Below are 16,028 nucleotides of genomic sequence, written 5' to 3' on the forward strand. Positions count from 1 at the left end.
GAAAAACGTCATGACAACAGAGATGGAACCATTTTTTAGAATGACACCAAAAGGAAAACCAACAAAAGAAAAAATAGCTAAGTTGGAATTCATCCAAATTAAAACTTGTTTATCAAGGGATACTATCAACAGAGTGAAAAGACAACCCACAGAATAGGATAAAATATTTGCAAATCACATATCTGATACAAGATGGGTATCCAGACTATATAAGGAACATTTATAACTCAACAACAACAAACAACCAATTAAAACATGAGCAAAGGACTTGAACAGACAGTTGTCCAAAGAAGATATACAAATAGCCAAAAAGTTTAAAAGCAGATGCTTAGCATCACTTGTCATTGGAATATGTAAATCAAAAATACAGTTAAGATACCACTTCACACACATGAGGGTGGCTATTATAAAAACCAAACAGAGAATGAATGTTGGTGAGGATGTAGAGAAACTGGAACCCATATATGTTGTTGGTGAGAAAGTAAATGAGGCAGCCACTGTGGGAAAAGTTACAGCAATTACTAAAAAAAAAAATAAACCTAGAATTACTACATGATCCAGCATATCTACTTCTGGATATATGTCCAAAAGAAGCGAAAAGAGGGGCTTTTTAAAAAGATTTTATTTATTTATTTGACAGAGGGAAGCACAGAGAAAGAGGGAACACAAGCAGGGGGAGTGGGAGAGGGAGAAGCTGGCTTCCCACTGAGCAGGAGCCTGATATGGGGCTCAATGAGGGGCTCAATCCCAAGACCCCAGGATCACGACCTGAGCCGAAGGCAGACTCTTAACCCAGGCGTCCCGAAAGGAGGGGCTTAAACAGATATTTGTATACGTATGTTCATAACAACATTATTCATAATAGCCAAAAAGTAGAAGCAATCCAAGTGTCCATCAACGGATGAATGTACTTTTAAAATGTAGTACATCAATATAATGGGATATTATTCAGCCTTTAAAAGACAGGAAATTTTGACACACATCACAGCATGGATGAAACTTGAAGAACTATACTATGTGAAAAAAGCCATTCACAAAAGGACAACTATTGTGTGATTCCACTTATATGAGGTATCTAAAATAGTTCAGTTCATACATATAGGAAATCAAAATGTAAATGCCAGGGGCTAGGGTAGAAGATAATGGGTATTTAGTATTTAATGGACACAATGGTTTGTTTGGGGAAGATAAAAAAGTTTTAGAGTTGGATGATGTTGATGGTTACGGAGCAATATGAATGTATTTAATGCTGTGGAAAGGTACACTTGAAAATCATTATAACTAGGGGCACCTGGCTGGCTCAGTTGGTGGAGCATGTGACTTTTGATCTTGGGGTTGTAAGTTCAGGTCCCATGCTGGGTGTAGAGACTTAAAAATAAAATCTTAAGGGGCGCGTGGGTGGCTCAGTCATTAAGCCTCTGCCTTTGGCTCAGTTCATGATCCCAGTGTTCTGGGATCAAGCCCCACATTGAGCTCCCTGTTCAGCGAGAAGCCTGTTCTCCCTCTCCCACTCCATTTGTGTTTTCTCTCTCTCTGTGTCTCTCTCAAAAAAATAAATTAAAAAAAAACTTAAAAAAAATAAAAAATAAAATAAAATCTTTAAAAAATCACTAAAATGATACGTTTATGTTATGCATATTTTACCACAACAGTAAGAAAACTACTGAGGTAGGCAACTTTCTCATTTTATAGATGAAAAAAGTTAAGACCCATCAAGATTAAATGACTTTGCACAGGCAGAAGTAAAAATGCTTTTAGGAAGTAAAAACGCATGTACGAAGTAAAAATTCAGGGCTTTTTACCTCTGGAACTAATAATACACTATATGTTAATTAATTGAATTAAAATAAAATTAAGTTTTAAAAAGTTAAAGGTTTTTTAACACCAAAACTTATGTTCTTTCCACTAAGTCATTGTTCATTTATTTTTTTTTAAAGATTTTATTTATTTATTTGACAGAGATCACAGGTTGGCAGAGAGGCCGGCAGAGAGAGAAGGGAAGCTTCGACTCCGGTCATGATCCCAGGGCTCCATCCCAGGACGCTGGGATCATGACCGGAGCCGAAGGCAGAGGCTTTAACCCACTGAGCCACCCAGGTGCCCCTGTTTATGTGTATATGAATACACACTACCCTGATCAAGATAAAGCATATTTCCAAAAGAGAGTGCCCTCTTGCTCCCTTCCACTCAACCCCTATCCCCTTTAGAAAACTGTTACCTTGATTTCTATCACATGGATCAGCTTTACCTGTCTTCCAACTTCATATAAATGGAAATATTCATATGTACTCTTTTGTGTCTCACATTTTTGGATCAACATAATGGTTTTGATGTTCATCTCCATTGTTGCTTATATCAGTAATTCATTCTTTTATTGCTGAGTAATAGTCAATTCTGTGAGTGTGCCACAATTTTTTTATTCTATTATCTATTATTATTCTAATTATTATTATCTAATATCTAATTATCTATTATCTATTCTAATATCTATTATCTATTATTCTATTATCTATTATGTTTTAAGTTGTTGGTTCTTATGAATAAAGCTTCTATAAACACTTTTTACAAGTCTTTGTGTGGACATATTTTCATTTCTCATCTCATACGACTTGGTTCAGTCAATGGAACAGTAACAAATGATGTAAGCAATTGAAAAGTTGCTTGTATGTTTTCTCTTCCTCTCTTTACCTTGCCACTACAATAAAAATAAAGTAAACACAGCTTGCTTGCAGGAAGATGAGAGACTATGTGGACTGGAGCCAAGTAATTTCATTCAAGGTCATTCTAGACTAGCTAACCCCCAGCAAACCCAACAGGTGTTTATAGATTCATAAACAAGTTCAAGTGAGATTAACCTAACCCAGCCCCAAGTCAAAAGAACTGCCCAGGTGACCCATAGACTCATGAGAAATAAATAGCAGTTTCTTTAAGCCACTGAGCTTCGGAATGGTTTGGTATATAGAATTATTGTGACAATAGCTAATTTATGCACATCTGTACAAGTTTTCTAGTGCTGCATAACATATTACCAGAAATCTAGTAGATTAAAATAACACAAATTTCTTATCCCATAGTTTCTGTGGGTCAGAAATCTGGGCATGGGTTATGTGGATCCTCTGCTTGGGGCTTATCAGGCTGAAATCAAGATGTCAGCCAGGACTTCAATCTTATCTGAGGCTTGGGGTCCTCTTCCAAGCTCATTGGTTATCGGCTGAATTCAATTTCTTTTAGTCATAGAACTGAGCCCTTCAGTTCCTAGGAGCCACCCATGATTTCCTGCCACATGGCTCTCTCTCAGATATGACAGTTTACTTCTTCAAGGCCCACGGGTGAGCATTTGATGTTTTGAATCTCTGCAACTTCTTCCATCTCTGATATCTAGGTTACTTCATAAAAACCCCAGCTGATTAGGTCAGGCCCACCTAGGGTTATCCCCCTAATGAGAACCTTAAAGTCAACTGATTAAAGCCAACTCCTGGGATGCCTAGGTGGCTCAGCCAGTTAAGCATCTGCTTTCAGCTCAGGTCATGATCCTGGGACCCTGGGGTCCTGGAATTGAGTCCCGCATTGGCCTTCTTGCTCAGTGGGGAGCCTGCTTCTCCCTCTGCCTGCTACTCCCCCTGCTTGTGCTCTCTCTCTCTCTGACAAATAAATAAAACCTTTTTAAAAAAATAATAAAGTCAACTTCTTACTTCTGTTGTAAAAAATAACTTAATCACAAAATGCAATCCCATCACATTTACAGGTTCTACCCATAACTTAATGGTAAGGGATTTTTATAGAGAGTGTATACTGGGGGATGGGAAACTTGGGACTCAACTTAGAAACCAAGATAATATAAATAATTTTTAAAGCTAAGGAAATCTATTTATCAAGCAGTGAAAATAAATATTAAGCAATAAAATAAATTTGTATGTTATATAATGGTATAACTTTCATAATAATTTGTAATTTATTATTTTTAAAAGTTTATTTATTTGTTTACTTAAGAAATCTCTACACCCAACATGGGGCTTGAACTCACAGACCCCAAGACCAAGAGTCACACACACACTTCCAACTGACCCGGCCAGGTGCCCCAATAATTTATAATTTATAACAGATTATTTATAATGTATGATAAGATATTATAATATACAATATATACCATTCATAAAGGTATATTGTGTAAATATAAATAATATAATATGTTATATATTATAATCATGGTGGTATGTATCATGATGTATAAATAACAATTATAGATTATATAATAATCAAGTTAATTAACATATAGTATAATATTCGTTTCAGGAGTAGAATTTAGTAATTCAACACTTAACAGCACCCAGTGCCTGCCTTTTTTCCTTTTTTTTAAAAGATTTTATTTATTTATTTATTTGACAGAGAGAGAGATCACAAGTAGGCAGAGAGGCAGGCAGAGAGGGAGGGGGAAGCAGGCTCCCTGCTGGGCAGAGAGCCTGATGCGGAGCTGGATTCCAGGACCCTAAGATCACGACCTGAGCTGAAGGCAGAGGCTTAACCCACTGAGCCACCCAGGCGCCCCACCCAGTGCCCTCCTTAATCCCTATCACCAATTAACCTATCCCCCTGCCCACCTCTCCTCTAGCACCCATCAGTGTGTGTTTTTTAAAGTTATTTACCATTTTCAAAGCACTTTTGTATGTTGCCCTTTATTTTACTCTAGGAGTAATTTTCTATGTAATAAATTTATTTTCAAGTGCAATTTAAGTGAAAGGTAACCATGAGTCTGAAATGGTTGAAAAATTGGTGAAAATGGCCAACAAAAGTATATACCTCCTAAAGAATAACTTCCTTGCACCCCTCCTCCACTGACTACATATCATAATCAAGTCTTCTCTTCTTCCTTTGATAAGTTTAATAAAACAAATTGAATTACATTTTTTAAAAGATTTTATTTGTCTATTTGAGAGAGAGAGAGAGAAGAAGTGGGGGAGGTCAGGCGGAGGACAGGGTAAGCAGCAGAGGGAGAGGGAGAATCAGACTCCCCATGGAGCAGACTCCGCAGGTGGGCCTCAATCCCAGGACCCTGGGATCAGGACTTGAGCCAAAGGCAGACACTTAACCAACTCAGTCACCCAGTCATCCCAAAACTAATTAATTACATTTTATGAACAAATGGTATTAACCTTCAAAGAGCTGTTTATTTGAAGATTAATATGGTATATGATATGGTATACATTGTATATACAATATACAATATATAATGGTATATACTAATATATGTTATAACACATAAAATATATAATGTAATATACCATATAATGGTATATATTTATAATCATATTATGGTATATAATTCTATTGTATGTAATTATAACAATAATCATACTATACTATATATACATACACATATATGTACATATACATATAAATACATACATAATATAAATAATTTATAAATATATGTGCATAATATAAATATTTATGGCATTATTATACTAGATAATTAATTAATATATTTATACATAAGGTAACATTAATGTAGTAAATATAATATAATTTATAACATATATAATTACAAACAATAATAAATACATAATACATAATTGTACATATATACATATGATAATACTATATAACTATGTATTATATGCTTATAGTTATATGTTTATAATTTATAATACATTTAATATATTAATGTTATCTTATATATAATTATAGTAATTAATATATAAGTAACAAATTGTACATTATATAATATATAATAAATATATAATACATTAGGTTATATAATATAAAATAATGTATTAAGATATTGTTTTAATATTATATATAATATAATTATAATATAATTATGTAATGTAATACATATTATAAATGCATTTAATACATACAATTAGAAATACATTTGCATTATAAATTATAATTATATAATCATACTACATAATTGTGCTATTAAATAAAAGTTGATAAAAGAAAAATGTAAATGACATATACACACAACTGACTGAAGGATTGTAGAAGATGTTTCATTTTTCTCACTTGGTATACATATACAAAATGTTTGTGTTCATCTAAGTCTGGAGCACAATTCAAAGTTTTTCATATAATATTCTCTGACTAAATCTGTCGTACCAAGTAAATTGGTGTTTTTGCCTGAAACCATAGCATTCAAAAATTATAGTATAAAAATAGAGCATATTGGGGCGCCTGGGTGGCTCAGTGGTTTAAGCCGCTGCCTTCGGCTGGGGTCATGATCTCAGGGTCCTGGGATGGCGTCCTGCGTCGGGCTCTCTGCTCGGCGGGGAGCCTGCTTCCCTCTCACCCTCTCTGCCTGGCTCTCTGCCTACTTGTGATCTCTCTCTGTCAAATAAATAAATAAAATCTTTAAAAAAAAAGAGCATATTTTTAATATTTTTTAAGTGAAAAGTTTGTCATACTGAAGAAAAAGTGGAACAATTTTTATAGCAGAAGCTCATTAACTGAATGATCATTACATGAGGTAAATCATCTGAAGTACTTATTGTCAATTTGCTGACTGGTATGTCTCATGTCCGACCAATATGACAGTTGGGCTGCCATACAGTAAACAACCATGTGTCTGCCAAGGGCTGTAAGTATATCATCTATTTTAAATCTCATTACAAGGGACACTCAAGTGGCTGAGTCGGTTAAGTGTCTGACTCTTGATTTTGCTTGAGTCTTAATCTAGGGGTGATCTCGGGGTCTTGGGATGGGGTCCCAGGCAGGCTCTGCGCTGAGTGTGGAGCCTGTTTGGGATTTTCACTGTTCCTCTCCTGTGCCCCTACTACCCCAATTCATGTGCACTTTCTCTCTCTCAAATAAATAAATAAATAAATAAATAAATATAAATAAATCTCATTATTAGATACGGAGGGAAGAACTGACCTTTGAAAGGTGAAGTAACTTGCTCAAGGTCATACAGCTAAGAATTAACATTAGAGTTGGCATTTGAATCCAAGTTTGTTTAAGTCTAAAGCCTGTTCTCTTAGCTGCTGCTTCTGCCAGTCAAAGTCTAGTATCTGGCGTGTGGAAGGGGGTGGAGGGTGGAGGGGAGGTGGTGTTCTTGGAGTACAAGACTAGCTTTCTTTCAAGTGCAGCCTCTGTCACGTAATAGCCTGTCAGGCTTAAGCAAGATTCTTAACATCAGTGAGGCTATTTTGTTACTACAAAATAGGGATAGTAATTCCTACCTCTTATGGCTTTGTTTGTTTTTGTTTGAATTCAGGAGACTATGTCTGTGAAAATAAATTTAGCAGCACTTGGTAAATTATAGGTGCATCTCCCATAAATGAAAGCAGCAACTAGGCCTGACAATCACTCTTACCCCTCTCCCCACTACACCCATAAACCTCTCCACATTTTGTGTTTCTTTCAGGGTTATGGCACCGTCAGTCACCCTGTCCAGTAAACTAAATCATCTTTAATTCTTCTTTGTCTTTTCTTTTAACTCCATCACCACCCACCCCTTCAAAATCAAATCAGTTATCAAGACCAATCAATTCCACTTTGGCAATAGTCGTCAATCCATTTCACTGCCTCGACCATAGATAAGACCCTCACCAACTGTGGTTGGAACTATTTTATTTTTCTTAATTACTTATGTAAAAAAAGATGAGGGCGTTCTGGGTGGCTCAGTCAGTTAAGTACCTGCCTTCGACTCAGGTCATGATCCCAGGGTGTTGGGATCCTGTGGGGATTCTGCTTCTCCCTCTGCCTACTGCTCCCCCTGCTTGTGCTCTCTCTATCTCTGACAAATTACTGAAAAATTATAATATAAAAATAGAGCATATTTTTTGTATTTTTTAAATGAAAATCTTGTCATACTGGGGGAAATTTTGAGTAATAAAACATACTCCTGATATGAATTTTTCTTTTTTTTTTAATATTTTATTTATTTAACAGAGAGAAATCACAACTAGGCAGAGAGGCAGGCAGAGAGAGAGGAGGAAGCAGGCTCCCTGTGGAACAGAAAGCCCGATGTGGGGCTTGATCCCAGGACCCTGAGATCACGACCTGAGCCGAAGGCAGAGGCTTTAACCCACTGAGCCACCCAGGCGCCCCTGAATTTTTCTTTTTAATGCAAAGATCCAGCCCAGAGAATATAAATTTTTTCAGGGTGCCTGGGGAGCTCAGTTAGTTAAGCAACTGCCTTGGGCTCAGGTCATGATCCCAGAGTCTTGGGCTCAAGTCCCACATCAGGCTCCTAACTCCACAGGGAGTCTGCTTCTCCCTCTGACTTTCTCCCCTTTCATGCTCTCTCTCACTCTCTATCAAATAAGTAAATATAATCTTTTTTTTTTAGTAAATATAATCTTTAAAAAAAAAGAAATGTAAAAAAATGTAATTTTTTTCAAAGACATAAAAGAAAATGAAAAAAAAAAAAAGACATAAAAGGTCACGTAGCCAAAGGTAAATCTCCCTTCCATAATTGTCTTCTGGCCACCTAATTCTCCACCTCAGAGATAGCCATCGATACAAGTTTCTATTTTTTTCTCTATTTTAAAATTTCATTTCTTTTTTTTTTTTCATTCAAACTTCACTCCCATGCTTTTGTCATATTTTTTCGGGTATAGTTGACACAGTGTCACACAGTGCTACGTTAGTTTCAGGTGTACAACAGAGTGATCCCAAAAGTTTATATAAGTTTCCTGTTTTATCTGTTCAGAGGCTACACGTCCAACACATAAACACACACACACCACACACACACATTTTTCATAGATGACAGCCTACTAGGCACATTGTTCTCAACCTTGTTTTTCATTAACAATATATTTTGGAGGAGCGCCTGGGTGGCTCAGTGGGTTGAAGCCTCTGTGTTCAGCTCAGGTCATGATCTCAGGGTCCTAGAATCGAGCCCCGCATCCGGCTCTCTGCTCATCGGGGAGCCTGCTTTCTCCTCTTTCTCTCTCTGCCTGACTCTCTGCCTACTTGTGATCTCTGCCTGTCAAATAAATAAATAAAATCTTAAAAAACAAAAAACAAAAAAACCAATATATTTTGGAGATAATTCTGTACTAATACCCTTAAAGCGGATTCATTCTTTTCAATAACTTCATACTATGCCGTTATATGCATAGCTTAATTTATTTAAACATCATCCGGACATGTACAGTCTTTCCATTCTCTATACATGTAATTTTTTTTAAATGTGCATATATTTAGGGATATATATATCCCTAAAAGTGGAATATTGGGGTCAAAATACACATATATTTTATTTTATTTATTTTTAAACCAATTTTTCTTTCTTTCTTTTATCTTTTTTTTAAAGTAATCTCTACACCCAACATGGGGCTTAAACTCACTATCCCAAGATCAAGAGTGACATGCTCTACCAGCCAGATATATATATATATATATATATATATATATATATATATATAGACAGGTATTAATATTTTGTAAAAATCTGTTCATCCACCAGCTATTTATGAAAGTGACTGTTTCTATGTACCTTTACCTACTAAGCCTCTTACCAGACTTCTTGAGCATTGCAGACCAATTAGATGAAAAATGGTAGCTTACAGTTTTAAGTATTAAAGTTTCTATTGTATTGAAAACTTTCATCTGTATTTTTGTTACTTCTTTGTATTGAGATTATAGAATGTTCATTAGAATTATTTTTTCTAATTAATTTAATTTTAAATACCAGTATAGTTAACATATACACTACAACTATTTTTTTTAAAGATTTTATTTATTTATTTGACAGAGAGAGAGATCACAAGTAGGCAGAGAGGCAGGCAGAGAGAGAGGAAGGGAAGCAGGCTCCCTGCTGAGCAGAGAGCCCGATGTGGGGCTCTATCCCAGGACCCTGGGTTCATGACCTGAGCCAAAGGCAGAGGCTTTAACCCACTGAGCCACCCAGGCGCCCCACACTACAACTATTTTAATAGCTTCCTCACTGATCACCTTGTCTCTGATTTTTCGCCTTTTCAGGCTTTCTATATACTCTGTTCAAAATTACACTGTTTTTTTAAGAGCTTATTTATATATTTGATAGAGAGGGATCACAAGTAGGCAGAGAGGCAGGCAGAGAGAGAGAGGAGGAAGCGGGCTCCCCCCAAGCAGAGAATCCAACATGGGATTCTATCCCAAGACCCGGAGACCATGACCTGAACCGAAGGCAGAGGTCTAACCCACTGAGCCACCCAGGCGCCCCCAAATTACATTCTTAAAAATAGCTCTAGGGAAGGTGCCTGGTTATGGCTCAGTTCATAAAGCCTCTGACTCTAGTTTTGGCTCAGGTCATGATCTCAAAGTTGTGAGATCAAGCCCTGCATAGGGCTCCACACTGGGCATTGAGCCTGCATAAGATTCTTTCTCCCTGGGGCATATGGGTGGCTCAATCCATTAAGGGGCTGCCTTTGACTCAGGTCATAATCCAGGTTCCTGGGTATGAGCCCTCCTTGGGCTCCATGTTCAGGGTGAGGTCTGCTTCTCCTTCTGCCTGCCTTCTGCCTCCTGCATGTGCTCTCTCTCTCCCACTATCTCGCTCTGTCAAATAAAAAAATAAAAATTTTTCAAGATTTTATTTATTTATTTAAAGCAGATTTTATTTATTTATTTGACAGGCAGAGATCACTAGTAGGCAGAGAGCCAGGCAGAGAGAGAGAGAGGAGGGAAGCAGGATCCCTGCTGAACAGAGAGCCCGATGCGGGGCTCGATCCCAGGACCCTGAGATCATGACCTGAGCCGAAGGCAGAGACTCAACCCACTGAGCTACCCATGTGCCCCAAGATTTTATTTATTTATTAAAGAAAGAGAGAGCAAGTGTGTGCACAAAGTGAGAAGGAAAAGCAGACTTCCACTGAATAGGGAGCCGGATGCAGGGCTGGATCCCAGGACTCTGGGATCATGATCTGAGCCAAAAGTGGACGCTTAACAACTGGAGCCACCCAGGTGCCCTAAGAAATAAAATCTTAAAAAAAAAAAAAAGAAAAGTTTCAGGGCACCTGCGTGGCTCAGTTGTTAAGAGTCTGCCCCCGGGGTCCTGGGATCGACCCCTGCATTGGGCTCCCTGCTTGGTGGGAAGCCTGCTTCTCCCTCTCCCACTCCCCCTGCTTATGTTCCCTCTCTCTGTGTGTCTCTCCCTGTCAAATAAATAAATAAACAAAATCATTTTTGAAAGTTTCTCTCTCCTGAGTCAAGTATCATATGGTTTCACTTATTTGTGGAGCATAACAAATGACATGGAGGACATTGGGAGATGGAGAGGAGAAGGAAGTTGAGGGAAATTGGAAGGGGAGGTGAACCATAAGAGACTATGGACTCTGAAAGACAACCTGAGGGTTTTGAAGGGGCGGGAGTGGGAGGTTGGGGGAACCAGGTGGTGGGTAATAGGGAGGGCACGTATTGCTTGGAGCACTGGGTGTTGTGCAAAAACAATGAATACTGTTACGCTGAAAAAATAAATAAATTAATTAAAAAAAAAGTTTCTCCTCCCTCTGCCCTTCCCTCTTCACCCCCCACACTCACACCCACACACTCTCTCTCTGTCTCTCAAAACAAAAACAAAAACAAATCAAAAACGAAAATGGTCTCATTTTGTCTAAATCAGCAGTTCCCAAGCTCTGCCCATCAGGACCACTTTACACTCTTCAAAGCTATTGAACTTTTTTTTTTTTTTTTTTTTTTGGTGAACTACACTAAAAAGGTAATAAATGATAATACATTTTTGAGCTTTTGTCTATGTATATTTACCATATTTGAAAATAAAACTGAGGAAGTTTCAAAGTACTTATTCACTTAAAATTATAGCAATAAACCCATTGCATGTTAATATAAATATGTTTTATGACAAATAACTGTATTTTCTAAAACAAAAATTCATGAGAAAAGTGGAGTGTTTAACATTTTGCCAACCTCTTTCATGTCTGGATTAATAGAAAACAGTTGGATTCTAATATTTTCTGTATTCAATCTGCTGTGATATGCAGTTTTGTTTGAAGTCTATGAAGAAAATCTGTCTTCACACAGTTATTGGAAAAGGGAAAAGTATTTTAAAAACCTTTCTGGAGGGCGCCTGGGTGGCTCAGTGGGTTAGAGCCTCTGCCTTCGGCTCGGGTCATGATTCCAGGGTCCTGGGATCGAGCCCCGCATCAGGCTCTCTTCTCCGTGGGGAGCCTGCTTCCTCCTCTCTCTCTGCCTGCCTCTCTGCCTAGTTGTGATTTCTCTCTGTCAAATAAATAAAATACTAAAAAAAAAAAAACCTTTCTGGATGTGGATATTCTTCTTTGGTATAATATCAATAATCAACATATAGGAGTTTTTTAAAAGTTAGTTTCAGTGTGGGACCTAAAACCATGTCAATGAATTCTGTAATCTGTTACATTAAAATCCATTGGTCTATCTTATATCTTGAATGGATGTTCTACTCATAATTTTATTTACTTTTTTAAAAGATTTATTTATTTATTTAAGAGGGGAGAAGGGCAGAGGGTAAAGGGAGAGAGAACCTTAAGCAGACTCTATGCTGAGTGTGAAGCCCTACATGGGGCTTGATCTCAGGACTCTGAGATCATGACCTGAGTTGGAACCAAGACTCAGACACTTAACCAACTGTGCAGCCAGCCACCCCACTCATAAATAATTTAAAACTTTTTAAAATTTTTCAGTAATCTCTATACTCAACATGGGGTTCAAACTCACAAGTCCAATATCAAGGGTCACGCACCCAAGTAACTGAGCTAGCCACGCACCCCCTACACATGAATAATTTTAGAACACCATACTTTGGTCATTCGGAAAATACTAGTTCACTGCATTATGCTGATCTTCCAAATGCTTACACGTTTCATTACAAAATGTCAAAAATTTCATTTATTAACATCACCATCAATTTTACCACAAAAACCTTCAAGTATTACAAAACTGTCAAGGTCCTGATGACAGACGCAAGTATTCCAAAATTCTAATTTCACACAAAAGCTTGAATTTTATTTTTTTTTAAAGATTTTTATTTATTTATTTGACAGAGAGAGATCACAAGTAGGCAGAGAGGCAGGCAGAGAGAGTGAGAGGGAAGCAGGCTCCCTGCCGAGCAGAGAGCCCGATGCGGGACTCGATTCCAGGATCCTGAGATCATGACCCGAGCCGAAGGCAGCGGCTTAAACCACTGAGCCACCCAGGCGCCCCAAGCTTGAATTTTATTATTGTGCACAAATACTGTCAGTTGTTTTCCTTGAAGTAATAGCCTCATTCACTCATTTTTGAGAAAATGTCTACCAAGTCTACATAATCACCGTTTGTTTGTCAATCATTCTTTTTTTTTTTTTTTTAATTTTATTTATTTGTCAGAGAGAGAGCACAAGCAGGGAGAGCAGCAGGCAGGGCAGGCAGAGGGAGAAGCAGGCTTCCCGCTGAGCAAGAAGCCTGAGCGGGACTCCATCCCAGGACCCTGGGATCATGACTGGAGCTGAAGGCAGATGCTTACCCAGCTGAGCCACCCAGGCATCCCTGTCAATCATTCTTTCAAGTAAAAATGGTGTTCCCTGAAAAAAGCAGCTAGATCTGCTCCAAATTTACATGATTCCTCAGGTGCTTTCCCTTGGAATCAACCTTATACTTTGATATACTTTCAACCTTATACTTTCAAACTTTGCTGTTTGAAGTCTTTATACTTTTATCATATTTTGTGGCACAGAATATTAAAAAGATTTGTACTCAAGAGTTGAAATTTAGGAAAATTAAAATTAAACAATTTTTACTGCTTCATCAAGAACATTTGTTTTATTGGGGTGCCTGAGTGGCTCAGTCAGTTAAGCGTCTGCCTTCAGCTCAGGTTATGATCCCAGGGCCCTGGAATCGAGCCCCATGTGGGGCTTCCTGCTCCGTGGGGAGTTTGCTTCTCCCTCTGCTCTGACCCACCTGACTCATGGGCTTCAGCTCGCGCTCGCGCTCTCTCTTTCTCTCTCTCGCGCACGTGCGCTCTCAAATGAATAAATAAAATCTTAAAAAAAAGAGAGAGAAAAACAAAAACATTTGTTTTACTGTGACTGTGTGTCAGTAAATACATATTCAGTTTAGGGCTACTGTGTTATAGTGACAGAAGATCAACCCATCATGGATTTGTAGCATCAGTGCAAATATCAACACAGTTAAAAACACAAATAACAGAATGTAAAATGTGCAACCACCATGAAAAATACAATGACAATTCATCAAAAACTTAATAGAATTTCAGTATGATTGGGGGTGCCTGGGTGGCTCAGTGGGTTATGCATCTGCCTTCAGCTCAGGTCATGATCTTAGAATCCTGGGATCAAGTCCCGCAACAGGCTCCGTGCTCAGTGGGGAGTCTGCTTCTCCCTCTGCCTGCTGCTCCCCCTCATTCTGCTTTCTCTCTCTCTGACAAATAAATAAATAAAAGTCTTTTAAAAAATTACAATATAAGAGATACTGGTGCACCCATGTTCATAGCATTATTGCACTATTCACAGTAGCTGAGAGGTAGAAGCGACCCAAATGTCCATCAGCGGATGAATGAATAAACAAAATGTGGTATATACATACAATGGAATATTACTCAACATCAAAAAGAAAGGGGATTTATATTTTAAAAAAAGGAAGGGAATTCTGACACATGTGGTATGGATTAACGATGATGAACTATGCTAAGTGAAACAGGCCAGTCACAAAAAGACAAATACTATATTTTCCCATTGATATGCAGTATCTAAATTAGTCCAATTCATAAAAATAGGAAGTCGAATGGTGGTTGTCAGGAGCTACTGGCAGGAAGAAATAGGAGAGTTGTTGTTTAATTGGTTTCAAGTTTTAGTTTTGCAAATGAAAAAGTTCCGGAAAAGGAGGATAATGGTGGTGGCACAATAACAGGAATGTACTTAACACTATTGGACTGTACACTTAAAGATGGTTAAGAAGGCTGGGACTCCTGATTGGCTCAGTTGGTAAAGCACACAGCTCTTGATCCAGGGGGTCATGAATCTGAGCCTCATGTGGGTGTAGAGATTGCTTAAGAAAAGAAAATCCTCTAGAATTGTTCCTGTGTATCGCTTCTCGGCCTTTTGGCTAAGATCAAGTGTAGAATTGTTCCTGTGCCTTTACAACAGAGAATGGACATCTGTTGCCACATTATTTTCAACAATGAAATATTAGAAAAAAGTCCCTCTACAGAGAAATGATTAAATGATTTCTAATACACATTATACTATGAATTCTATGCAGACTTTACAAAGAGTAAGATAGAAAGTTCTGGAGATGGTGGTGATCTTTGCACAACAATATGAATATATTTAATGCCTCTGAACTATAAACCTAATTAATAATGATTAAAATGGGGGCTCCTGGGTGGCTCAGTGGATTAAGCCGCTGCCTTCGGCTCAGGTCATGATCTCAGGGTCCTGGGATCGAGCCCCGCATCGGGCTCTCTGCTCCACAGGGAGCCTGCTTCCTCCTCTCTCTCTGCCTGCCTCTCTGCCTACTTGTGATCTCTGTCTGTCAAATAAATAAATAAAATCTTTAAAAAAAAAAGAAAAGAAAATCTTTTTTTTTTTTTTAAGATTTTGTTTATGTACTTGACAGAGAGAGATCACAAGTAAGCAGAGAGGCAGGCAGAGAAAGAGAGAAGGAGCGGGGAGCAGGTTTCCTGCTGAGCAGAGAGCCAGTGTGGGACTCGATCCCAGGACCCTGAGACCACGACCCGAGCTGAAGTCAGAGGCTTAATCCACTGAGCCAACCCAGGCGCCCCAGAAAAGAAAATCTTAAAAAAATAAAGAAAGAATTAGGAGTAAATAACAAAAACATATCTTAAGAACCAAAGAAATGCAAAATTCTATCAACCAATATATTCAATCAACTAGAATGGGAAAAGGAAAAGTTAGGACATGTGTATATATGGGCACCTGGCTGACTTGGTTGGAAGAGTGTGCCACTCTTGATCTCTGACTTCTGAGTTCAAGCCCCATGATTAGTATAGAGACGACTTAAAAATAAAATCTTTTTTAAAAAAAAAGCAGGGTGGCGTCTGGGTGGCTCAGTTGGTTAAGCATCTGTCTTTGGCTCAGATCCTGATC

General features: G+C 37.9%; 1 pseudogene; it reads left to right on the forward strand.

The window, feature by feature from the left end:
* The first annotated feature begins 15,004 nt into the window (after positions 1-15,004).
* Positions 15,005-15,209, forward strand: LOC123927685 (annotated as a pseudogene).
* Positions 15,210-16,028: the final 819 nt, after the last annotated feature.

This window comes from Meles meles, chromosome 1, assembly GCF_922984935.1.
Source record: "Meles meles chromosome 1, mMelMel3.1 paternal haplotype, whole genome shotgun sequence".
NCBI lineage: Eukaryota > Metazoa > Chordata > Mammalia > Carnivora > Mustelidae > Meles > Meles meles.